The sequence below is a fragment of the Conger conger genome, chromosome 18 (assembly GCF_963514075.1).
Source record: "Conger conger chromosome 18, fConCon1.1, whole genome shotgun sequence".
Lineage (NCBI taxonomy): Eukaryota > Metazoa > Chordata > Actinopteri > Anguilliformes > Congridae > Conger > Conger conger.
Window position 1 is genome coordinate 4,747,407 of NC_083777.1, and position 25,082 is coordinate 4,772,488.

General features: G+C 43.8%; 1 protein-coding gene across 2 annotated transcripts in view; it reads left to right on the forward strand.

Moving 5' to 3' along the window:
• Positions 1–25,082, forward strand: part of macrod2 (mono-ADP ribosylhydrolase 2) — a 597,810-nt gene that overhangs the window by 142,903 nt on the left and 429,825 nt on the right. The gene's annotated exons all lie outside the window — the stretch shown is intronic.

Consider the following 25,082-nt stretch of genomic DNA (forward strand, 5'->3'; position numbering starts at 1 on the left):
CCTCTCAGCAATATGTGCAAATCTATCCACTCCAGCCAACCACACATATTTTGTTTATGAGATACAAAAAATATTTCTGGATCTCATTTTATTCATATGAGGTCCATATTATTTATTGAATGATTTATGAGACAGTAATAACCCCCGTACCACTTGTCTTGCTTAATACTGTACATAATTAAAACTGTGCACACATATTTATATATCTGTCCAAATAAAACATACCTCCCTGTTTAAATAACAGCAAAAATGCAACAAATCATCATCATCATCATCATCATCAATGATGATGGAAAATGTTACAATTGGTGAAATGGTATTTGCATAACAAAATATTTCAACTTTTGTATTTTATTATTTTTCATAAGTGTAGAGAGCTACCAAATATCTGTATAGCTTTGCTTTTGCGTTGGTAAAAAATATAGATTAAACAGATAAATGGATCCGGTTTACATGACTATGATTAGATTACTTTTTGAGCATAACACATTGTTTACATTAATTTACATTTCTTTTATGTGGAATGTGTTGCTTCTCCGGTACATATTACATCAATAAATTGACCATAATCCTAGCTGTGGACCAATAACAGTAAGTTCATTTTAAGCTATTATCAGCCAATACCAGTATGATTTCAGTATTAACATGCCCCACATATACATTTATGAATGAATTAATAAATTATAGCTTTTAGGGCTCACTGAATAAAAAGATCTAATTTGCAAGGAAGACCTGGTTGACACTGAATCGTATTCAAGCAACATTTTTCATTTACTTTGAATTGCAAAGTATTTCAGAGATAGATAGATAGATAGATAGATAGATACAGATTTTCTGAGACTCAGTAAAGTGTATTGGTGAAGGGCATAGTGCAGCCTGAAGTGCTGTCTTCAGTCTAGCTTGAAGGTGGTCAGACTCTTTGCTGGGCCCATACTGCACCCATATGACAGCCCTCAAGAACTGAAATTAGCATGTTTAAGCAAATCTGGCAAATAGCCATCCTAATAGTCCCCATAATTAATCATAGTTATTTAGCTGTCGCTCCTCTCCAAAGCCACTTACAGTTAATTAGACATTAGGACAATCCTCAGCTGGATCAATGCAGGGTTAAGGGCCTTGCTCAAGGGCCCGACTCAGACAAGCCGCTGCGTTCTGGGGATGGGCATTCCAACACACTTCCGGAAACTTCCAGTCCATATGATTAGTGGGGCTGAACAAGAAGTTTTCATGGTTTCATTTATACATTAATTGGCAAAAATAAACCTTCACTCTGGAAAGGGAGTTACTAGAGTGCTTTCATGATTTTATTTTTATTTATTTATATATTTTATTTAATTTTCATGTTTGTGCATATTTCTACAGAAAACCTTATGTCACAATGTACACAGTAATGTCATTCTTCCCAATCTGAGAAAAGCGCATATTACTTTGTCGTATTATGTGCAGGAACTATGTCCAAATTATCAAGAAAATGGTGAGATTCAAAAAAATTTAAAGTGATTATGCTTGATCAGAGAATAAAGTAGTTTTGCAGAGTTGTTATTTTCTGTGTGGAGATTACGAAATGCCACTTCTACCCTGAATTTCATCTGGAATACAGATTTTCAGGATTTAACACATGGAATTGAAACAGCATATTGCTGCAGGTATTATAGTCACTTCATCACAAAATCAAAACCTCAAAATGGATATATTATAATCATGACATAATTGTCTAAATGATTGGCAGTTAATCATTATTCAGTCTATTTTTAAATGTGATAATGGATACAGGTTCCCAAAAGATTTTTATTTTCTCACTATAATATTCTACAAGGGCTGCATGAAAGATATAAAAAATAAAATAAAACTAATAATAAAAAACAGGCATATTTTTTACTTTTTAGGCATATTATTGTCAGATAAACAAATCACAAAATTCTGTATGCACATGCAAGTGTGTCCCCGTTCAATATTCTTTTAAATCCTTCTTCTTTTCATTGCAAATCGAGCATTTTCACTTGTGTGCACAAAATGGCGGACGGGTCTTCAGCAGGGCCTGAAGTCCCCTTCCTCCTCCCCCTCCAGTCCTCCAGTGGCGGTTTGTAGAAGCTGTCCAAACATGCTACTCTTTATAAAGTCAGTGACGCTGACATCTTTGTTCTTCAAGAATCAAATTTCTCAAATGTTCCCTGAAAGTACAGTAATGTTGTCTTTGGGTACAAATGAATGCGTTTTCCAAGCAAAAAAAAAAGGATTATATATTTTTGGATAGGAATAAAATGTTATGTACCTATGGGTACTGTTACGACTGGCTCGTTCTAGTCGTGAACAGGAAAATGAGACACGCGACAACAGGCTTACGAGATAACAAATTATTTATTTAAAGTAAGTTATTATAACAAAAATCCTTTAACCTGGAATTAAACCAGCTCTAGGTGCCGCATGTGGAGGGACCACACCCACCAATCAACCTGTTGGAAGACATGAGGGGAAAATGTTAAAATGCAGCAGGGAGGCGTGACAGTACCTCCCACCTTTAGGGTACCGCCCCAGTGACAAGCATTTGTACCTTTTTATGCACTTTTCATGCCCTTATTTCTGGGAGTGTGGTCTGATTTGTGAAGTATATCATAGTCCTTCTCCCATGGAAAGTGGGCCAGGTGCGAACTTTTGTCACTTCGCTATTGAGAACGGCTGTAACTAGGCTACATTCCGACCAATCAGAGCGCAAGCTCCGGTACTATGCAATGTGGAACTATTCAATTTGAATGTGCTTTATTGGCAGGAAGTACGTCAGTAAATATTGCCAAAGCAAACATGAAATGTGTGTATATGTGTATAACAGTATGTAAAAGTAAACCATGAACAATAATGAATACATACTGTGTAAATGGTAAATGGTATGCATTTATATGGGACTTTTTAAATTTTATTTATAACTGATGCCTCTCATCAGTGTACTGAACTGATTGGGCCGATTTTGACAGATATGAATGCGTGTTTGGTTTTAAACTGATACAGACAAGCCTGTAGAATGACTCATTCAATTACTTTGTTCAACAACGAGCCCAATGAAGGGTACACCACCTGAAATAACTGCCAGAACGTCAGAGAGAAAACATAATGACCAAGACAAAATGCGTCATCGTCAGAGTTTTTATAGAATCTAACTAACGCCATAGTTGCTGAAATATAGTTGTTGCTGAATGTTTTAAAGTACATGCAGTGAGATATTAACTGCTGCCAACTAACCAGAAAAAACCTGTGGCATATAGCTTCATAAATAAATTAATAAATTAATAACAACTTTCTCAATCTTCTCAACCACAGCCAAAGCCCCTTGGGGTGGAGCCTCTTCATATCGGGACTGAAAGGGTTAAAAGCACATCCCGTACGCGTGGTATTTAAAATTTGGTGCTTTAGAGACTCACTGACCTGGGATCAGCAGTGTGATGAGCACTGGAATGATGAGCAGCTCTGAGTCATTCTGCAGTTATTCACATATTTATGTTCCCCCTGAGGAATAAGATTTGAAGGTAACAGATTTGTGTGTGTGTGTGGGTGGGTGGGTGCATGTGTGTTGTATGTGTGTGTGTGTGTTGTGTGCACGTGCGTGTGTGTGTGCGTGTGTGTGTGTGTGTGACCTTAACTGGAGGACCTGGTTAAAGAGAGAGTACCGTAGTTGTGACGTAGCGTCTGCATTACTGATGACCCTCCTGCTTATAGACGCTCGGTGGGAAACAGCGGTAAGTGGAGAGATAGTATAAAGCTGGGGAGATAACCTCCAGACTGATTAATTGATGTCAGTTTTGAGGGGGTGGGCAGTCTGTCTGCTAACGGCCGGGGTGAGGCCAGGGCTTTAAGATAGGGGCCGCAATCACTCTGACGGCACGGGCAGTGTGGGGCGGGGGCCGCACGCTCCCCCCGCGGGGAACGCGTTCGCCCAAACGCGGCATGGTCGGACCGTACGAGGCCGGGGGACCCCCGCGCTCCCCGCCCAGATGGTCTGTTCTCCGGCCTGCTCGGAGCGGAACAGATGCGCCGGTTAAATTAGACTGCTGGTATTTAGCGGAGGTTAGCACCCTCCTCCGAGGCAGCGCTTTACAGCTGTTTGGGGCTGTTTTCTGCTTTTAATTGGAATCCAAAAGATCATAGATTACATTAGTACGCAGTCAGATACCCGGGCCCCAGCGTGGAGGCTAATGCCCCCCCTGTGTCGGTCTTGGGCGGTTAGCTTCCAGATAGCCCTCGCGAAGCCGCTCCTTTCCTCCGTGGGATTTTGTCCAAACGATCTCCATATCTGTGGCATCTCCACTGAAAAGCATCGCTCTGCTGAAAAATACAGCTCAAGCTAGGTTTTGAAACAGCTGGTAGCTGGTTGACCAGCTCATACAAGCTACCAACACTAGATGGTTGACCAGATCATACTCTGCTAGATCAGCATTATGACCAGCTTGATCTGCTCAATTTTCAAGCTGGAAGTTGGCATTGCTGGGCGGGGTTCTCCTCCACTAGTACATTTATGTTCATGTCAAAAGAAGGCCTCTGGTGCTCTGGCTATGCAGATAAAATGGCTATTTAGGCTAGGCTAGATATGATTGCTGTTTCATGCCTTAAATGCTTTCGTTCTCTGAAACATAATAAAAAATAAAAACTTGCTTGCACGGAGAGAAGAAAGCGAACCTTTCCTCTAGCCAGCATGCCGTCTAGACAGGCTTGAGGTAACCTATCCCCACTGTCTGCATAGCGGTGACATATCATATATTTTCAGGAGACAATTCCTTTATTTATATACGAGTTAAATATGCCCGAGAGAGCAGCCAGATTAGGTATCTGCAACCTGAGTGGCTGCTGAGATTGACACAGGACTGCTAGGTGATTCAGACGCGATTAGGTTAAATTCAGGAATGAATGGGCAGGCTTTCTGGGGGAGGGAGGGAGGGGGGGGGGGGGGGGCGCAATGGGGCTGGCATGGGCTTGCGCGGGTGTGGGTCCTGATTTGGAAAAATTCCACGGCTACCTGGATATGCTGGGGGAATTCAAAGGGACTTTCTGGCTTTTGTTCTGAAATGAGCTCATTCACTTTTGCCTTATTGTTTACTTCTTTTGTTATTTATCTGAGGCGTTTATCCAAAGTGACTTACAGTTGATTAGACTAAGCAGGGGACAATCCCCTGGAGCAAAGAGAGGTTAAGGGCCTCGCTCAAGGGCCCAACAGCTGTACCGATCTTATCGTGACTACACCCGGGCTTGAACCAGCAACCTTCCAGCTCCCAGTCATGTACCTTAGCCACTAGACTGCAGACTGCCCACATATACATTTTTTGTGAGATCACCGGTTTACCAAAATAGGGTGGCAGGACCTGGCGGACCTCTGTAAGGAAACGTGGCTGGGACCGGTGGAACGGTTCACGAGGACACGTATGATGACCGTGAGAGGCGAGAGGGAGGGGGGCAGGGGGGGGGCTGAGCCCCAGGGCTGGAGAGGGGTTAATCTGGGAGCACAGACCTCTTCCCCCCCAAAGCAATGGCCGTCTGGCTTTTATTTAGCCTCTTATTGATGCAGTTGCATAAATAAACTCAAAGGAGAACACAAAAATACTACTTGAATGGACAAATATCCTTTCCATTTCTGCTCTCTCTATCTCCCCCCTCTCTCTCTTTCTTTCTAATAACAGACTCCAAAGGCAATCAGAAGCCTCAAATCAAGATCTCTTAAAAAACGAAAAGAAAGCTTAAGCATTTTTCTTTACATAATAGTGTCCTGGATGTCAAAAAAACATATATAAAATAGTAAAAATAATATATAAATTTTTAGTTTAATTGAATGCCCCTCATGTTAAGAGTAATACTGTATTGAGTACAGGGAAGCTAAAATGTCCTCGCCCTGCACCACAAGTTTGTGCCTTAAGTTCGTATTTTGGCCTGTCTTTATGTCACTGGCTCTCCACAAAAGCCTTTTAAACACTGAGAAAGTTTGGCCGCTGCTCTAAGAACTGGCAGGATGCTTGGCTCTCTTCAACATCGAACACAACGGGAGTACATCTCTATTTAAATCTGCGTCTGCTGAAATTGAACTGTGTTGTACCATTTGCCATCTTTTTCCTTTTTTTTTTCCTCTTTGAAAAAAATGCTGGGGTTTGGTGGTACTCGTTTGACACGTGCTAGCTTAATGCCTTGTGAATGTATGATGTGATATTTGAATGCAGTCTGGCCCTGTACAAGATCAGCACTAAAGGACTCCTTGTATTCGGTGGCAGTTTATCAAAAATTATCATTTGAATTAGCGATCACAAAGTTCTCATACTTTGAAGTCAACTCTAATCCCGGCGGTGTCAAATTCTGGTTTATTCAAGGAGAAATGTCATTAAGAAACTAATCTGGAGCCAAATTCCATTTCGGTGCAGAGATAACTATTACACCGTTGCCCAAGCTTTTATTCACGGCTTATAAATTGAATATATCAGGGGTTTTTCCGCTCTATTTTAATAACGCTGGTTTATTTGATAAGGTTTCCCGGTCAAATGAAAGTGTCTGTTTTTCAATTGTGTTCCTTTTTTTCAATTTTCAGTGTCATGAGTGTATCACAGTACCCCCTCTCATTCCACATGAGCCGAGCCGTTACTCAAAATGGCCGCTGTCGAAATGCGCTCAGAACAGGGAGGGACACAGACAGCTTTAAGGGCAAATCGGATTCAGCTTTTCTTCTGGTGTCGCAAAGACAGCATATTACTAAGTTTCCATAGCTCACATGCAAACTTGTATGTATGTGTTATATAATTATTATATGTACATCAATATATATGTTTAATATATTAAATATTTTAAGTATATAAATATAAAGAAATTGCATAATATTTCATAAATATGATCTATTATTTGAAATATGATATATATATTTTTACTATGTTTAAATATTAAGATTTTTTTCTCTGCCTTGCCTGAACATGTAGGTAGTAGGTAATTTATATAATACTATATACAGTGCAGTCAGTAAGTGGTCAAAGTCACTTGGATCACATTTCTTCCCCATTCTACTGCTTTGTCTGACTGAACAACAATTGAATGGCTTTTATGCATTGAGTAGCTGCCGGATGATTGGCTGATTAGATACAGTATTTACCCACATGAAGCTATTTTTTTACTAGTTTACATTTTCTTAAACTTAAAATACTGTCACTATGGTTGAGCACGTTATTTCAGTCATTTTCCACTGCTTCACATGAGATTTTTGTTCATTGAATAAATTATTTTCTAAATATTTTCAGTGACATCCAGCCTTAATAATTGCTTGGCTACAATCATGAATTAATATTTAATATTAATAATCTTTTTAATGATTTATTGGAGTTGAAAGTGTGATTTTTGTTGCAAAGATTATTTTAGTGGGCCGAAACTAATTGGACAGTTGGCCTCTCGGCTCTTTCTGATTAGTCCGGCGTATTCAGCCACTTCCTTGGTAGGAAGGAATAAGAATAAGAAAGAAGAAGGTATAAGAAAGCTTTCAGTACCTACAGAACATATAGTTTATAAATTACCCACCGCTACTTAATGTTGAACAGGCAGTGAATACATACCTCTGGTGTGGTAGCTTTCCCTTTGTTCTCCTGTCTTTTCCAGAATGTACTGCTGTAATTCAGGAGCATAAATAAAGTTCTGCCGCACAGCTTGTCTGCTGGCCTTCTTGTTTTATTCCTATCTTTCCAAACCATTTCGCAATGTAATTACATCGGCATGTGGCCATTTAGGCTCGGCGCTGCGCTTCCCTGGCACTGCTTTCTGTGAGGAAACCGCGTCCGTCACCCACAGACAGGCACGAGCCGGCTGCCATTACGGCTCACTCGCGCCGAGGTCAGAGGTCGGCGCAAAATCATAGCTTTCCTTGGGATTAACACAATTCATAGATGACATTTTAATTTGCTCTCATAGACCCCTGTTGCTTTAATCGAGGGTAGCTATAGGCTGTGTGTCTTTTTCTAAAAGCCGAACAAGACCGAAAAAGAACCTGTTTAAGAGCTCTGTAGAGCATGGTGATACCAGGGCACAACACCTTCTCACATTACCGCTGGGGGAAGAGAGGCCTTCTCACGTTACCCCTGGGGCAAGAGAATGCAAAGCTTTCCTCTGTTTCGGTTGATGCATCTGGCCCTCGGACCGAAAGGTTATTGTGAAGAGCTGCCCCGGGTGAAACCTGATTCACGGCCATGGCTTGGTTTATCGGAATGTGCTGGTGTCGAAAGGTAAAAGCAGGAGGATCTGTCAGACGTCACAACAGACTGTTCACCTGGTTAGCCTTTTCCCAGATTGTTTCATGTTTATGAAATGTTTGAACTGTTTTTGAAAATATTGCAATACACAGCAATTCCCTGACCCCCCCCCCGGGAATGTTATAACGAAGAAAATATACATATCAAATACCTTGAATTATAATAAAAACTTGGCTGCTGATTGCCAGGTATCAAAATTTTATGGTTAGCTTTTACATTACATTACATTACATTACATGGCATTTAGCAGACGCTCTTATCCAGAGTGACGTACAATGAAGTGTACAATGTAGCTCCATGAATGCGAGTGATTGATGTTTCCATGTAAATAATTTGGAGAAAGCTATTCACCCAGTGAGACCAGGACAGAGAGTGTGGTGGCTTCCAGCTTTGTGCAAGCATCTTTATAGTTCCAGTGCCAGGCAACCATACACATTTTTGAGGTAGAGAAAAACCAAGTATCATGTTTATTTAATGACATTCAAGGGATCCCTTTTCATACACATTGTATAGTTTATCATTGTTCCTTCTGACCATGGGAACGATTAGATAACTTTTTTAAAATCTACCTTTCCTACCAGCTTAAACTTGATTATCTGTCCTTGACGCCTCAATCAAGGAGAGGCTTCCCTTTGTCTTTCTCTGAAGTCTCGATGCTCCCCACGCAGGTTTGTGTTTCTCAAGCTGTCAGGCAAGCAGGAAGTAGAGGGGGGATGCGGTAATGATGGCCACTGGCCGAACGAGTGGGCCTGTCTCAACCTGTTTCCAATCTGCGCCATCTGGACTCCTGACAATGCCCCGGCAAACAGAATACTCTCAATCACAATTGAGAAAGCTGATGCAGCCTTTTTTACCCCCTGCTCGGTCTCATTCGTTTGCCTTTCTCCAGCTTAATATTTGATGGCCTTTTCTGTTCCCAGAGCTTGTTGGCCTTTTGTGGAAGTGCACTGGCTTTTTTTTGCTTTTTTTCTCTTTTTTTTTCGCATATTTCTGGCAGTGGTTCTTCTACATTTTTCATCTCCAGGCCAGGGCAGAGGTGTGACGACCAGCCCCTGATGGAAATCTCCACTCATCCACTCAAGGAAACGCGCAGTTAGGGAGTGTGGAGAGGGGCGTTAGCGTTAGCACGTTTGCACTGATCTTTATCAGAGTTTTTTGATTATTGCGTTTTCCTGGTTTGTTTAGTTTCTTTTAAATAATGGGACATAAAAGTCATCCTCGTCTGACTGGGGTGGTAGTAAGTCAAATATATTGTAAGTGCAAGTAACTTGTAACAGATGTGTGTTTGAATTGCGGATACACTTTGGGAAGGAGTCCTCTTACAAAACAGGCTGTTGAGTATGTGTGATTTCCTCCTGTAGCAGCTCCAAAACTTTCCATTTTATAGAGTATTAGGTTTACTGGTGTGTGTGTGCATGTGTGTGCATGTGCGCATGTGTGCGTCTGTGTGTCTGTGTGCATGTGTGCACGTGTATGTGTGTGTGTGTGTCTATGTGTGTGTGTCTGTGTGTGTGCGCATGTATGCGTGCGTATGTGTGTGTGTGTGTGTGCGCATGTATGCGTGCGTATGTGTGTGTGTGTGTGCGTGTGTGTGTGCGTGTGTCTGTGTCTGTGTGTGTGTGTGTGTGTGTGTGTGTGCATGTGTGTGCGCGCACGCATGTCTGTGTGTGTGTGTGTGCGTGCGCGTGTGTGTGTGTGCACACGCGTGTGTGTGTGTGTCTGTGTGTGTGTTCGCATGTGTGTGTGGACCGTCAGCCACCCTGTAACCCACCCAGCACAGATAATGTAGCACAGGAACACTAAATGTCCCTCATACCACTTCTCTTCTGGATGTGAAGAAAAGTTTGTTGCTGTCAATGAATGTTACAAAAGGGGAGAAAGAGCCTCTTTTCAGCTGCTCTCTGGGACGTGCAGAGCAGCGGCGTGCTGCTCAGGCCTGTGTCTCCCTGCAGGGCCCTGACCTTCCCATGAATAGGTGCTGTAAGTCGTACAGCCGTAAGAGTACAGGGCGGCCGGGCCCAAACCGTGATGAGTCACCCGGCGGCCCACCTCCTGACCTTTAAGAGCTCCGATACAGCCCGATGGCACGGCCCGATGGCACGGCCCGCGGTTTCCCGCCCAGCTAGGCTGCTTTGAGAAAAAAACCGTTTAAAACGCACTGTGGGTATGATCAGACACAGTCCACTGCATGATAAATGATACTTTCATGCCTGGAAAATATGTCAGATGTGTAGAAATGTAATGTAGGTACTGGCATGTGGGAAAGTCCTTATTTCCACCGGCCTTGCATGGTCAGTATTGGCCGGGGGTTGGTCAGTATTGGCTGGGGCTTGGTCAGTATTGGCTGGGGGTTGGTTAGTATTGGCTGGGGGTTGGTCAGTATTGGCTGGGGGTTGGTCAGTATTGGCTGGGGGTTGGTCAGTATTGGCTGGGGGTTGGTCAGTTTTGGCTGGGGGTTGGTCAGTATTGGCTGGGGGTTGGTCAGTATTGGCTGGGGGTTGGTCAGTATTGGCTGGGGGTTGGTCAGTTTTGGCCGGGGGTTGGTCAGTATTGGCTGGGGGTTGGTCAGTTTTGGCTGGGGGTTGGTCAGTTTCTAACCTTTCTGGTAGGGTTTCAGCCCACTTGGCTGGAGTAAAATTTTTAACCCTGCAATTCTGGTCCAGTCAGTTTAATTAACATGTGTGTGTTTGCGTGTGTGTGTTTGTGTATGTGCGTGTGCGTTTGTGCGTTTCTGTGTGTGTGTGTGTGTGTGTGTGTGCATGTGTGTGTGAGTTTGTGCGTGTGTGTGTACGTGTATGTGTGTGTGTGTGTGTGCGTGTGTGCGTGTAGTGCAGGGGCTATGTTCTCTCCCTTCCTTCATCCTCCTTCTTCTTCCATACTCATTTACATAAATCTGCAAATTGGGTCTTCCAGCATAAACCAGGGGCTTTGTGTTCCGTCATGACAAACATGCAGAGCAAATAGTTTTCTGGATTGTGCTAAATGTCTCGAGTGAGAACTAGAACACAATGTAACGTCAGCCAATTATCCAGCGCAATTAAGCATCTCTGTCGGGGAGGAGACCTTTGTTAATACTCTATCCTCCCGTTCAGCTCGTTCACTCTCTTCACCCTCTCAACCTTTAGTTTTATCACCCAGAAGAGGAAGATTTTCTTTCCTATTGTTCTCGTCCACCTTTTGTTTATGCTCAGCTTACGATTCTTTCAGTGTCGACGGAAAGCACTTAATAGCAGCCATTGCCTGGCAGAATAGGGCCCGCATTATCTCCTGCACCCAGAAGAATGGTTTGGGGGAGACCTGCTTTCTTGAAAAGAAACGGAAACGACTTCCACCACAATTCAGAAATTATCGAACAAGACTGTAATTTACCCGGTGAAGGACGGAAACGCATTGTAACGGCCTTGCCACGCTACTTAGTCCATCCCTGCTCATTCAGCCATTTTGCCCGTATCTGTCATAATGATAATAAATGTTCTCAGTGAATAGGTGCAGCAAAAGTGATGGTTTAGTGTCTAGCTGTATTGTGATGAACAGTGTGGGCCAGCACTATATTGTCCAAGAGCATAGGAAAAGAACAGGAGGTTCACTGCAAAAAGAAGTGGTGCTCCCACCTCCGCTGGCCCTGCATGAACACTACGTAAGCATTGATGAGTCAGAATCAACTCCATTCAGTTCTGGAACATTTATGGACAGATCAGATGAGTCTTAAGATGAGTGTAGAGAAAGGAAATTAAATTGCTTCTCGTCCGAAAAGAACCGTCCCCGGTCTGTGAAACGTGGTTCTGAGGGTGTTATGGTTTTGGCACGTAGGAACTGGCCACAGGAACTGCCTCACTTCATTCACGATGTGACCGCTGGATGAATTCTGTGGACAGAAAGATAGAACCTGTTCAGATCCAAACAAATACCTCAAAACCTCACCTCTCCTTGCAGCGGGACAACGGCCCAAAACCAGCCAAAGCAACAAAGGAGTTTTTCAGGGCCAAAGTTGGTGTTGGCATTAGTGTAGCTGCCAAAAATTTGGTACTGCTTATATTCCTTTGCAACAATGATTGGTTGTCATTGCATTTTGGCTGGTATATGATTTGTCACTCTTGGAAAACTTCTCATACCAAGCTTAAGCCTCCTCCTGGGATAGAGGAAAGCTTGATGCCATACCGTATCTGCACTGAAGATTTTAGAGAGATAATAACATGGGTTCCTGTTCACAGTTCACCTCCCATACTAAACCATTTTATCACATTTAATACCATATTCTTGTACCTAAAACATGAGCCTGATTATTATGATTCGGTTTATATTTTCAAATACCACTTCTGTAGAAAAGTATTGGATTAGAACTGACTCAGACACATTTCCAGTGGGTTTATTTCTTTGAGATGCGAGATAATTGTATTCTTAACCAGGAATAGGAAGTAAATTACAGTGTGAAGAGTTTTATCGGAACCATTCATGCCTTTGGTTTTAAGTTCACCTTGTGATTTAGCTGCCTAGCACCTACAGAGCTGAATACGTGTTGCACCTTATGTGCTGAGAACTTCGCATTATCACCAAATAATAATAAGTGAGAAAAAAAATCATATTGAGTATTATTATTGTTTATGTTTACACATTTATTGGCAGGCAATGCCTGTTCACATATCACAGAAGTATAAAGCTGTACGTTTGAAGCTCTGAACCTCTAGGGGGAAACTAGGAGGAAACTAGGGAGAAGGCCTTGCAGTAAGTCAAACTGGCACCCTCGTGATGACAAGCCCACTCACTGCACTGGTCCCTGGGGCCATCCGGCTTCCCTCACTGGGCTGAACAAGGCCTTGCTGGGGCCTCGTTTGATTGGCTGGCCTCTCGTGATGTTCCTATGAGACAGGCCTGTTCTACTGTTCTGAGCTTGTGATCTCCCTACACATAATGTGATCTCCATACACCTCCTTATGTGATCTCTATACACCTCCTTATGTGATCTAGACACCTCTTCATGTGACCTCCCTACACCTTCTCATACCCAGCTAGACCAGCTTTATGACCAGCTTGGCCATGCTGGTTGTCCAGCTCATACCCAGCTAGACCAGCTTAATTTTCAAGCTGGCATAGCTGAATTTTACAGCAGGCCTGTGTTTGGGCATATGGGGTGTAATGGTGTAATCACTGTTAGAAATCTTACTCATGGATTTTCTAAATCCATCTATTCAAAAATATCAAAAGGAGAAAAACGGAAACATGTTATCTTTCATGTAGTTTCCATCATTTTCGACACAGCTGCTTTGAGAATGATATTAGATTCGCCGCTACGAAAAGTAGAAGAGTTCGCGAAACCATCACCAGGGAAACCTTTAGCGTGTTACCGCTCCACTCTTAAGGGCTCTTTCAGGTCTCCGTTCGGTGATTTGTTTCAGTTCCACCTGGAGAGGGAGAAAATGGAGCGGGCTTTGGGGCTTGTGCAATAATAGAATTCCTGGGAGGGCTTACTGAAACTGGCGACTGCGCTCCAACTCCCGCAGACTCCCGGTCATTACGCTTTGGCAGGGCGCTGGATGCATTAAAAAACGCGCCGCACATTAGCCTACTCGCGGCTGACAATTTAATAACACTGCCTATAGCGCACAAGCCCACCCCGTAGAGCTTCCCATTTTCAAACATATTAAAAGTTTATGAGAATGTACGATTATTTTTTGGAAGAAAAACAAAAATGGGCACAGAAGCTACTTTAGCTGTTGAGGACACTCGGTTTAATGGCGGGGCAATTTTCCCACCCAGGGAAATGCTGTCTGCTTTGTTTATTTTCTGTATAGAGGGGGGAAAAAAAGCTTTGCTTTGCGGGCAGATGAATAGCAGCAACGCTAGCCGGTGGAGGTCTTGTGGCTGGAGAGGCGCTAGCGTATGACGCAGTGTAGCGGAGAGAAGAGCTGCTGTTTGCCAATGTGGGCTGGAATGACCACAGGTTGTGTCAGCCCTCTGGGGCTCACTCCAATCCCTTATGTTTCTCCTCTCTTTTCTTTCCCTTGCTCCTGACCCCTGAAATCAATCAGTCGAGGTCCACCATCTTTAAGGACGTTCTATCCCGTTAAATGTTCCTATTAATGATGGACCTGCGGATCCACCTCTCCCCATCTGTCACACATCTGCCACATCGGTAGCTGACGTGACTTCCAACTGAAGTTTGAAGGAGCAAAGACGATGTATTTGCCTAATTCACATTTTCTTGATTTCCCTGACTTCGCTTCTTTTTCTCACCTCTTTTTCTCGCCTCTCCCGATGGGTGGAGCTAGGAGTAGAAAAGGAGCGAGGAAAAGAACAAAGAGGAGAAAAATAAGCGATTGGAATAAGCTTCTGGTCTTTTCAAACATCCTGCCTCCCAGTATGCGTTAGATATCCCCAAAATCATTGTGGTTGAGGCGTATACTGATCTCAGGTCAGTGCCGGGGGCTCACACCTTATCTCCATTCTGCTGTTCTGCTATTTAAACCATAAACTCACAGCTGTCCCCGTCCCATGCAAATTTATAATAACGACGTGACAGGCAAAGGGGGGAGATGTCGATCCAAAGATAAGGTTGAGTTATAGCTGGCCTCTTTACTGACAGCGTGGGTGTGCTTTACTCTGTACTGGTGTTGCATTTCCTCTCAAAAGTGCTCACGAGCTCCTAGCAACTCCCCAAAGCCCCCCGACAGGACTCTTCCCTGCTACACCTGGAAACTGCCGCCCCGATTTACGTATGCACGTAAAACACTCTTATACAAACCCTGTATGTGTGGGCATAGGAGATCTATGAGGGCTTGTGCATGTGTGTGTGTGTGTGTGTGTGTGTGCATGTGCTTGTGTATGCGTGTTTGTGTGTGCCTTAAGTTTGTATTTTGGCCAAGAAAGTATTTAAATAACCGTATGATTGAATATTATTTCGTTACTTGCTATTCTGTGCCTAACCTATCTATTAGCAGGTGAACAAAGAAGTTTATTTTATTTGTGCAATAGTGTATGGAGTGCAGTTCATCCTGTGTTTTAGAACATTAAGGTAATGATTAAGGCTAATGTAGGACTGGAATTAGGCAATTTACTACATCGAAGAGTACTGGACTTCTTCTTATAGTCTAATGTATTATTTTACTGTATGAGTTTATTGGTAAAATGTATCCACCGCCCTTGTGTGTGGACCTCATTAAATAAATTTAATGTGAAAACAAGAAATACTCTAAATGGTATTACATGGTGTAAAAAAAAAAAGTTGTTTTGCTTTCATGGAAATGAGCTTGCTAAAATTCTGAGGTTTTATGCTTTGACACTTGTTGTGAGGAGCAGTACGAACGTCAGATAGACTTCCTGTGGTAAACCGTGGCACGCAATCCCGTTCCCCCACTCTGCCCTGTGCTGTCTTACGTGCATGGCAGACGTGCCCATTTGAGTCTTCAAGGCTAATCAGCATGCATGGCTAAAAATGGCTGCCTTAAGAACCGTTTTTTTAGTCTTGTAATAAGACTTAAGATCTTATTATTTTAATTTACTTGTTTTAAGTTACTGTTTGCTTGACAGGTGAAATTAGCTCACCCCATTGGCAAATCTTGAAATTAGTCAAACCTTTTCACCTCATTACTAGTTTTTTTGTCTCATGAAATAAAAGTAATAGAAATACGATTTCAAAATATAAGTCTAAATATAAGACAAAGATACTTGTTATGACTTGACTGTATTCTTCGTTTTTTGCAGTATATAGTTAGATTTTTCATCTTGAAGTGGAATTGCTTGCTGTTTGAATTTAGCATGTTTTCCTCCAGGGCATAAACACAGGAACATAAAAAAACAAAAAAAACATGTGAAACAAGCATATTTCAGGCGAATCTCCATGCAATCTCACCTGCGGTGGCCTTCTGAGATTGGGTAAATGTATGCAGACTGAATGACGGAACTGGGAGTCTGAGGCTCATTAATTTTGATTAGAAGGTCAGGTAGCAGGTGCCAGTCCCCAGACTGCCTTTTGTTTTTTGTTTGTTTGTTTGTTATTGGTGGGCTGTTATGATCGAACCGGGGGAGGGCTGTTCACACAGTACCACTCTTCTTTTCATAACCTCTCCGCACAGCGAGATTACAAACACATTTGTTTTATTCATAAACCGGCTACCAGCTCGAGACAGGCTACCAGCACTGGCCAGTTGACCAGCTCATACCCAGCTAGACCAGCTTTATGACCAGTTTGACCAGCTCAATTTTAAAGCTGGATTTTCATAGCTGGATTTTGCAGTCGGGTTCATGGGACCTCCTGCATCAATGCGATTGGGTTGCAAAGAAGTCTTCTCATGAGGCGGGGGGGGCGCACTTTGGTGTACGTGTCCCCACTCCTCCCTCCTCAGCCTCCTACAACAGCCATATATTATCAAATCTTGACCTTGAATCCAAATCCGGCCCTGGTTTTCTTCTTTCTTCTTTCTTCTCTCCCAGGTAATTAGTTGAACAATTAGCTCTACCAGTTGGCCCGGCTGTCTTCACACCTGTGTCTCAGGTGAAGGGAGGGTGGAAAAGCAGGGTTCCCCGGACCTCGAGGACCGCGATTCGATGATCCCTGTCCGGGGGAAATGAGCCGGATCCCACCCTCTGAGCCCGGGAACGAGGCGCGCTCCACCTGGAAGTTTAGAAGCGGCGCAGTGTAGGGGCGGAGGCGCGGAGGAGTCCGGGGAGGCGCGATACGATCTGGCGGCGGTCCCGGGACTCTGACTCCCGCGATCGCGTTTCCCCCGGCCGCCTGCCGAAAGAGTTCCCCCGGGGACGCTGCGGGCGATAAGGAACAGAGGAGCCGATGGGCCCGGCCCAGCCGACCGCTCGTGCGGAGCGCCATGTATTTTTAATGCCCGGGAAATAAGACAAACGCGCACTTTAGTTCTGTGCGTTTCTGTTTTAATAAGCGCCGGGTAGCGGCGGTTCATGCAAAGTTCGGGGAAAGTCTTCTGTGTCCTTACCCAGGAGAGTTTCTCCAACCCGACGTGGCTTTTCTGTATGCACATATTTATTTTTCAATTTTGTCTTGTTTTTGTTTTAAACAGCTTCAAGATGGAGCAGAAGTGCATATTGGGAAAGATTCTTATGTGTGCTCTGGACGACATATACTGTGTGTAATTTTTACTCCGGGTAAATAATCAGATACGAGTTTGTGTGTTTGGTGTGATTGCCTCAGCTTGTTTTTGGACTTCTTGAAGCGGAAACCTTTCACTGAACTTTCCCAGAAGATATTTCACCTCAGTGAGCATAGGGATATGCAGTCTGATTGAGCTGAAACAGGGAGTTCAGCTCTGGGGCTGAATATGCAGTGTGATTTAACTGAAACAGGGTGTTCAGCTCTGAGGCTGAATATACAGTGTGATTCAGCTGAAACAGGGTGTTCAGCCCTGAGCCCTGAGGCTGAATATACAGCAGCTGAAACAGGGTGTTCTGAGGGATGGGATCGCCTAATGACTATCAAGACACCCTTTTCCTGTCGATCACTATTTCGCCTCAGACAGGAGCTTTGCTCTCAACTTCTAAAGCACCTAGCACATATTGGTTGTCAGCTATGACAACATATTCAACAGCAGGCTTGGCTTTTTAAACATTCATTTGATTTTTCTATTAAAATATGCATTTATTTGGAAATGAGGATGATTTCTTTTTACCCATTTCTATCATGGAATTTTGTGATGGCATATTAAATAATTTCTTGGGTATTTTATATGATAAATAAAAGAAAATGTGAGATATGAGATGTGAGATATACGTGTGACAGATTACTGGTCATCTGAAGCAACGCCAGAGCATGACAATGTGCTGATTTTCCATAATCTCCATCTGAGGTTTGCTTTCAGCGCATTGAATGTTCCACATCTGCGGTTTTCACTCAACCCAAGATCCTGGGGAACCAAGGCTATGGCTTCCAATATCCAGTCTATGGAGACGCATAGTTTACTGCTCTCCGGCTGGAGGGCGAATGGAGTTCCTGTGTTTGTGTCTGTGTGGGAAACTAATAAAAACCCTGAACAAACCAGGTACACTGCAAAAAATACAAAGAAACTGTATCGAGTATCTTAGTCTTATATTGAGACTTAAAGTCTTATTTTGATTACTTTTTTTCTTAATGAGACAGACAACTGCTAATGAGATGAGAAAGTTTGACTCATTTCAAGATTTACCAATGGAATGACAATTTCACTTGTCAATTTCATAGTAACATATATTTTCTACTTTCTAAAAGACTAAAAACGCTTATTAAGACATAAATTTTTTGCAGAGTACTGATTTCCAGCGCAGTGTTTTCTCGCTTTCCTGACTCGGTCTTGAGTCTTTCCGCCGGTTTCCAGGGACACAATGGCTTCCTTCATGCGCTCGTGACGGGGAGCGGCGTTTTTGGCACAATGCGTCGGCCTGTTCTCGCCGGCGAAAGTTCAAAGGGGGGCGCAGGAAACGCGGCTAACCGGGAGCATCTGTGTGAGCGCGTGTGAGGGCCTGACGGCATGGTGTTTTCGGGCGACGCATGCTAACGACCGGCTGTCTGTCAGCGAGCTCGGGGACCAATTAGGACCGCGATTTACAGCCTGGAGTGTGACCGCTACCCAGGAACCAGCGATCCTGGTTCAGTGGCTGAATCCTCTACTAGCGCCATATCGGAAAAGTGTATTAGCAAGTAAAACTTCATTTGTATGGCACATTTCATACGGAACTGCAACACTTATAATAATGTTATTATTACAGTATTGCAGAAGCATCTTAACTGGCCAAAATCCTAAATAAAGTGCCGTAACTTTAGGATAACCCTGATGGTGTGTTAACTTCCTTGTTGAAGTAACGTTGAAATTTTATCTAGAACGGTTGCTAGAACTAGCTAGCTGGCTAGCTAACTACTCTTTTATCAGGCTACTTTTAAAATGGTTCTGATGTCTAAGACAGTGGCTGAATGGTTCAGTGTGGGGGGAGGGGGGGTGATAGACCTGTGAAAAGGTAATAGACCCCTTCAGTTTCATAACTGGCTGTACCACCTTTATCAGCAATAACTGCAATCAGGCGCTTCCTATAATCAGTCTTCCACGTCGCTGTGGAGGAATTTTAACAAGCTCTTCTTTGCAGAGCTTTAAATTAAGCAGTGGCTGAATGATTGAGGAGGGGAGAGTGGAGGCAGAGGAGGACTGTGTTCGGGGCTGGCGCACTCAGTGTCTTTATCTCACCCAGCTTGGCCCATTTCCTGCTCGAAGCTCGTTAAGCTGCCCTGATAGCCCGCGGACCATGTGATTAAAGACTCCCCCTGTGTGTGGCTCCGCTCTTCGCGAAACTGTCGTCTCACGCAGGAAGTGGTGCACGCTCCTCCTTCCTGCCCTGCGGGCAGTAGCAGACGGGTCTGAATCACCACTTCCTGTGACGTGCGTTCGCAGCAGAGCTTGTGATTGCAGGTGTGCTTTCCTTCACGTTCCAAGAGCCTGTCGCCCAACCCCGAAAGTCTACCCTGCGAGAGAAAAAATACAGGAACAGCTGGTAGCTGGTTGACCAGTTCAGACCAGCTCCATACGCAACATGGTTTGACCAGCTCAAGCTACTGTATGTTTTTAAACATCTGGTCGCTGGTAATTTCAAACTGGTCATAGCTGGATTTTACAACAGGGTTACATGGGGGAGGGAGGGGGGGAGTTCCTAGAAACTCTATAAAACTAGCCTAAAAAATTACATACAAGGACTCAAGACTCTTTATCTTTCCTTTCATTATGCTTTTGTTGGTCCAATTACATTTTCCCTGCTTATTCGAAGGCGTAGTGATCTTCTGCGGCCCAGAGGGGAAAGAGCTGGCAGAGGTTGAAAGAAAGCGGTGTTGTTCCCGCAGCCATTTGCCTAACTGCTGGATGAACCCTGGATTAGACTCGCTGAGCTCTGAGATAAACTACATCTCCCACGATGTGGGTGTCCTTCACCACAGAATCAATGCAGCAGGCTGTCAAACACGCACTGTTAATTATCTGGCCCAGCTGCTAGAGTAGATGGAGGTTTCCCCGTGGCAGAAGGCCTCCTCAGGCTGCAATGTTGGTCAACAGCAAGCAGCCTCAGTTCAGGCACGGATGTAAACTATCGGCTGCACTGTGACATCCAGCTAAAGATGCCATAATGCATTGTTATGACTGTGTGGATATAGCTCATTGTCTTCAGATGATTAATAATTCATGCATGTTCAAAGCGGCTCTGGCTACACAATGCTGTGTTAGCACTACCACACTGTCTACTGCTTTCCGAAGCCTGCTTTTCTGAACCTGTTTTCTGTCCTCTTTTATGTACGTACACTGTTTCATATTTGACTCTGTTCACCCCTTTTATAAAAAGAGTCATAAAATCAGTCCTTTCTTGAAAGGAAGGAGGGGGTGGGGGGGTATTTAATGTGCCCCTTGATATTTTACTGAAAGCCGGGTCTTGTTTTTACCCCGCTGTGTAGGTAGGAGGTAGGTGTGTACAAGGAGTGCAGTGTGCTTGCAGAGTTTAAAGAGGTGGCTGACGTCACAAAGCAGGGGAAAGCCTGGATTAAACAGACGCTAAACAGCCACGCTTTTTCTTACAGCCTGGTTTATGAGCTTCCCTGGTGAAAAGATGCCCCCGTCTCTGTGCTCTCCACCCCCGGCCGTTGGCCACTGGGACAGGGTAAGGGTAATGGCTGGGGGAATTGGGCTTGTAATTCCATGGCAGCTGGTTTGATTCCTAGCTTGGGTCCAGGGATTTGGCCCTCAAGTGTGGTGGTTAACCTGGACTGTTTCAGTAAAGATCCAGCCCTGGAAATGATTGGGAAGCTTGTAGCATAGTTACTAAGGTATGTGACTGGGACCCGGAAGGTTGGTGGTTCAAACCCCACTGTAGCCACGACAAGGTCCATGCAGCTGTTAGGCTCTTTGAGCAAGGCCCTTAACCCTGCATTGCTCCGGGGAGAGGGTTCTGCCCTGCTTAGTCTAATCAACTGGAAGTTGCTTTGGCTAGAAAGTGTCAACTAAATAATAAATGAACAGTCCCTCTGGATGAATGTGGCTGTGGAATGTCGATGGAATGTTGTGATGGCATCACAGAAATGAGAATGTCGTCTCTCCTCTGTTCTGGGCCCGGGTCATTCCATGATAACACAATGGGGTTGTATTTTCGGACCAGGATGTCCTGATCATCCACCAGGGAAATGGGGAAATGACGCAGAAAGCATATTTCATGAATGTCCGGTCATTCTGCCTCAGTGGAACAGGGTGGAATGCGGTACCGTTTTTTTTTATTTAATTTAATTTATTTTATTGTGTTCTATTTATTCATGACTATAATTTGCATATACAGTATGTATATGTTAATGTAAGGTTGTATAAATATATACGAGCAGTAATAGTCTTAGATGATGATTGAGAAGATTGGAAACGTTTAATGGCAACAGTGAGTTTGGTGGGTTTTGTTTGTTTTTTATAAAATACAGTCTCGTCTTTCATACTACGTTAATAGGCTATTGTTGTGGAATTAAAACAACTAAATTAGTTTTGAAGCAAACGTAGGTGATGAGCTGGACCGGACGGGTATTCTCTCGGAAGTGAGTGAAAATGTCAACAACGCGCCACGTTTCATGTCTTTATTTCCCCCTCAAACTCTTCCTTAAAAACGCTACGGAACCTCGGCAGGAATGTGAAGCGTACAGGGCAAATGGCTGAAAAGTTTCATCCTTCTTGTAGTTGTTATCGCCTAATTGCCTCGCCCACGGAAAGGCGGACTTCATTGATATTGAATTTTTATCCACAGCTTTACCTCAGGGAAATTAGGCTAGCTAGCTGGACTTAGTGGAAACGGACTCTCCGGCGGAAGAGTTCGCCCGAGTTTTAAACTGCCAACTGTCGCTGTCTGAGGGGCAGCGGCTAACGAGCGGCGGGCCCAGCTCGCAGCAGAATATTTTTTGACTCCAGATGTGAGACTTGCAGAGCGTGACGAATAAATAAAGTAAAAGTATCAAGTATCTAAAAAAAAAAAGTATCCAAATAAGTTTCCAAGTATCCAAACTCATGTTTACTGCTGAAAGGCACAGGCCTGTGGGGTGACATTGGCTCAGGCGATACGAGCAGTCGTCTCATTGGCTCAGGAGGTAAGAGCAGTCGTCTCATTGGCTCAGGAGGTAAGAGCAGTCGTCTCATTGGCTCAGGAGGTAAGAGCAGTCGTCTCATTGGCTCAGGAGGTAAGAGCAGTCGTCTCCTTGGCTCAGGAGGTAAGAGCAGTCATCTCATTGGCTCAGGGGGTAAGGGCAGTCGTCTGGCAGTCGGAGGGTTGCCGGGAAGTGAGCAAGACACTTAACCCTCAATTGCTCCTGACGAGCTGGTCGGTGCCTTGCATGGCAGCCAATCGCCGTCGGTGTGTGAGTGTCTGTATGGATAGGTAAATGAGAAGCATGAGCTGTACAGTGTTCTGGATAGAGCCGCTATATAAATGCCAACCATTTACCATTTACATATCTGCTTCCCCTTGGTACAGCCTAGAAACCCTGAGCCCCACCTTTAGTACCGCTGTGCTGGGAGCAGGAGGGGTGACCAATACAAGCACCATCTGTAAGCTGCAGTGTAGCATCAGCCTTATAGCTCCGTAATCAAGCAGGGGAATCTCCCATCGGCCCAGATAATGATCCGGGAGAGACAGGGAGCCTCTTCGAAAGGCCGGGATACTGCAGTTTCTTTCAACATCCATCTGGCCAAACCCTTCTGTGAAGGGGGGTCATGTGCATGCAGTATTGCCCCCTTCCTCTTTTATTATATTTTTGCATTTTTTTCAAACGGAATGGTTTTATATGTTTCGACAAAATGTTTAGACAGAGGGAACCTGAGTGAACTTAATTAAGGTTTTTAAGCATTATTGCTTCTGCTTATTTCAGGTCCTGCTATTGGTTTCAAGGAAGGACTTTGACTGGACCACTCCAAAACCTTCATTGTGTTTCTTTTCTCTTTTCAGCCATTTAGATGGCGCATGCCTTTGTGTTTGGTGCTTATTCACTGACACTCGGTCTGTACACCCACTTTGAGTCTTTGGGGGCGACCTGTGGCGTAGCGGTTAAGGTAAATGACTGGGACACACAAGGTTGCTGGTTCTAATCCCGGTGTAGCCACAATAAGATCCGCACAGCCATTGGGCCTTTGAGCAAGGCCCTTAACCCTGCACTGCTCCATGGAAGGATTGTCTCCTGCTTAGTCTAATCAACTGTACGTCACTCTGGATAAGAGTGCCTGCCAAATGCCAATAATGTAATGTAATGTAATGTAATGTAATGTAATGAGTCATTGTGAATAAGGGCTGCAGGAAGGCAGTCTGCAGGCTCCCACAGTGAATTTCACCCTGTGCTGTGACACTGTCCTGTTGCGTTTGTGTTTGTCGCCGCGGCGATAATACAGCAAGCACTACATTTCACAGCCCCGCGGAATCATGGGTAATGGTGTCATCACAGGCTGCAGGAACTCTTATGGAGCGCTACTGTATATAATCAACCACACATTGTGATGTGCTGCTATTAGCTGATTTTTTAATTGAATATGCTGTCAATAAATCTCTCTGTACGTTATGTTTTTAGTTTATTTAATAGATGCTCATGGTACAACATAAATGTGTGGGGGGAAAATAATGAAATAATAAATAAATAGCTTGAGTCTCTGGAGAGTTGTGTAATTAAAGTTGAACACTTGCTGATCTTGAGGGAAAGCAATTTGATAACGGAGGATTGTAGTAATCTTTTGCTTGATACACAATTATAAACAGACAGGGTGCTGTGCAGAAATTTCCATTAGAGTGAAATCCATCATTATCCATGCGTAGTACCAGTTGGTGTGTCTGTGTGTTTGTGTGTGTGTGCGCGCGTGTGTCTGTGTGTGTGTGTATATCTATGTTGATGTATATGTGTGTGTTTGTGTGTGTATATGCACGTGTGTGTGCATGGTCATGCGTGTGACCATGTGTGTCCGTGAGTGCATGCGTGAGTGTGAGTCTGCCTGTGTGCATGTGTGTGTGTCAGTCTGAGTATATGTGTTTGTAAGTGTGTGAATGTGTGTGTCTGCGTGAGTGTATGTGTGTGTCTGTGTGAATATATATGTGTGTGTGAGTATATGTGTGAATGTGTGTGTGTATGAGTGTGTGTTTGTGTGTGTGTCTGTGTGAGTTTAAATGAGTGTGTCTCTGTGTGAGTATATATGTGTGTGTGTGTTTTTGTGTGTGAGTATATGTATGTCTGTCTGTGTGAGTATATGTGTGTGTAAGTGTGTGAATGTGTGTGTCTGTGTGAGTATATATGTGTGTGTGTGTGTTTGTGTGTGAGTATATGTATGTGTGTCTGTGTGAGTATATGTGTGTGTAAGTGTGTGAATGTGTGTGTGTGTCTGTGTGAGTATATATGTGTGTGTGTGTGTTTGTGTGTGAGTATATGTATGTGTGTCTGTGTGAGTATATGTGTGTGCGCGCACATACACATCTGTGTTTATTCAGCTCGGATAGCATTGTGTGAAATTCACATTTCATCAGTAGTGTGCTCTCTGTGTCCTCTCCCCGTGTGCACGCATCTGCTTTGCCTCATGAGCAGCTCCGGCCCTGACTGCTGTAGCCCTGTGCAGAGAGCCCGGTTCAAAGACAAATCGCAATTCTGTTGTCGGTTATTTTTGAATATCAAATATTGCTGCTTTATGAACTGGTCTCTGTGGCTTGGCTTGTGAACAAGCATTATCCAGTTGTCTGTGCATGTTAAAAGAAGAATGTCCGATGGAATTTTACCAAAGAATAGGTTGGTCTTACTTAAATACTTACAAAATAATGTTGACTTTTGGTTGAAAATAACTGGACAATTAAAAGCAAAATCCCAAATCTTCAAAA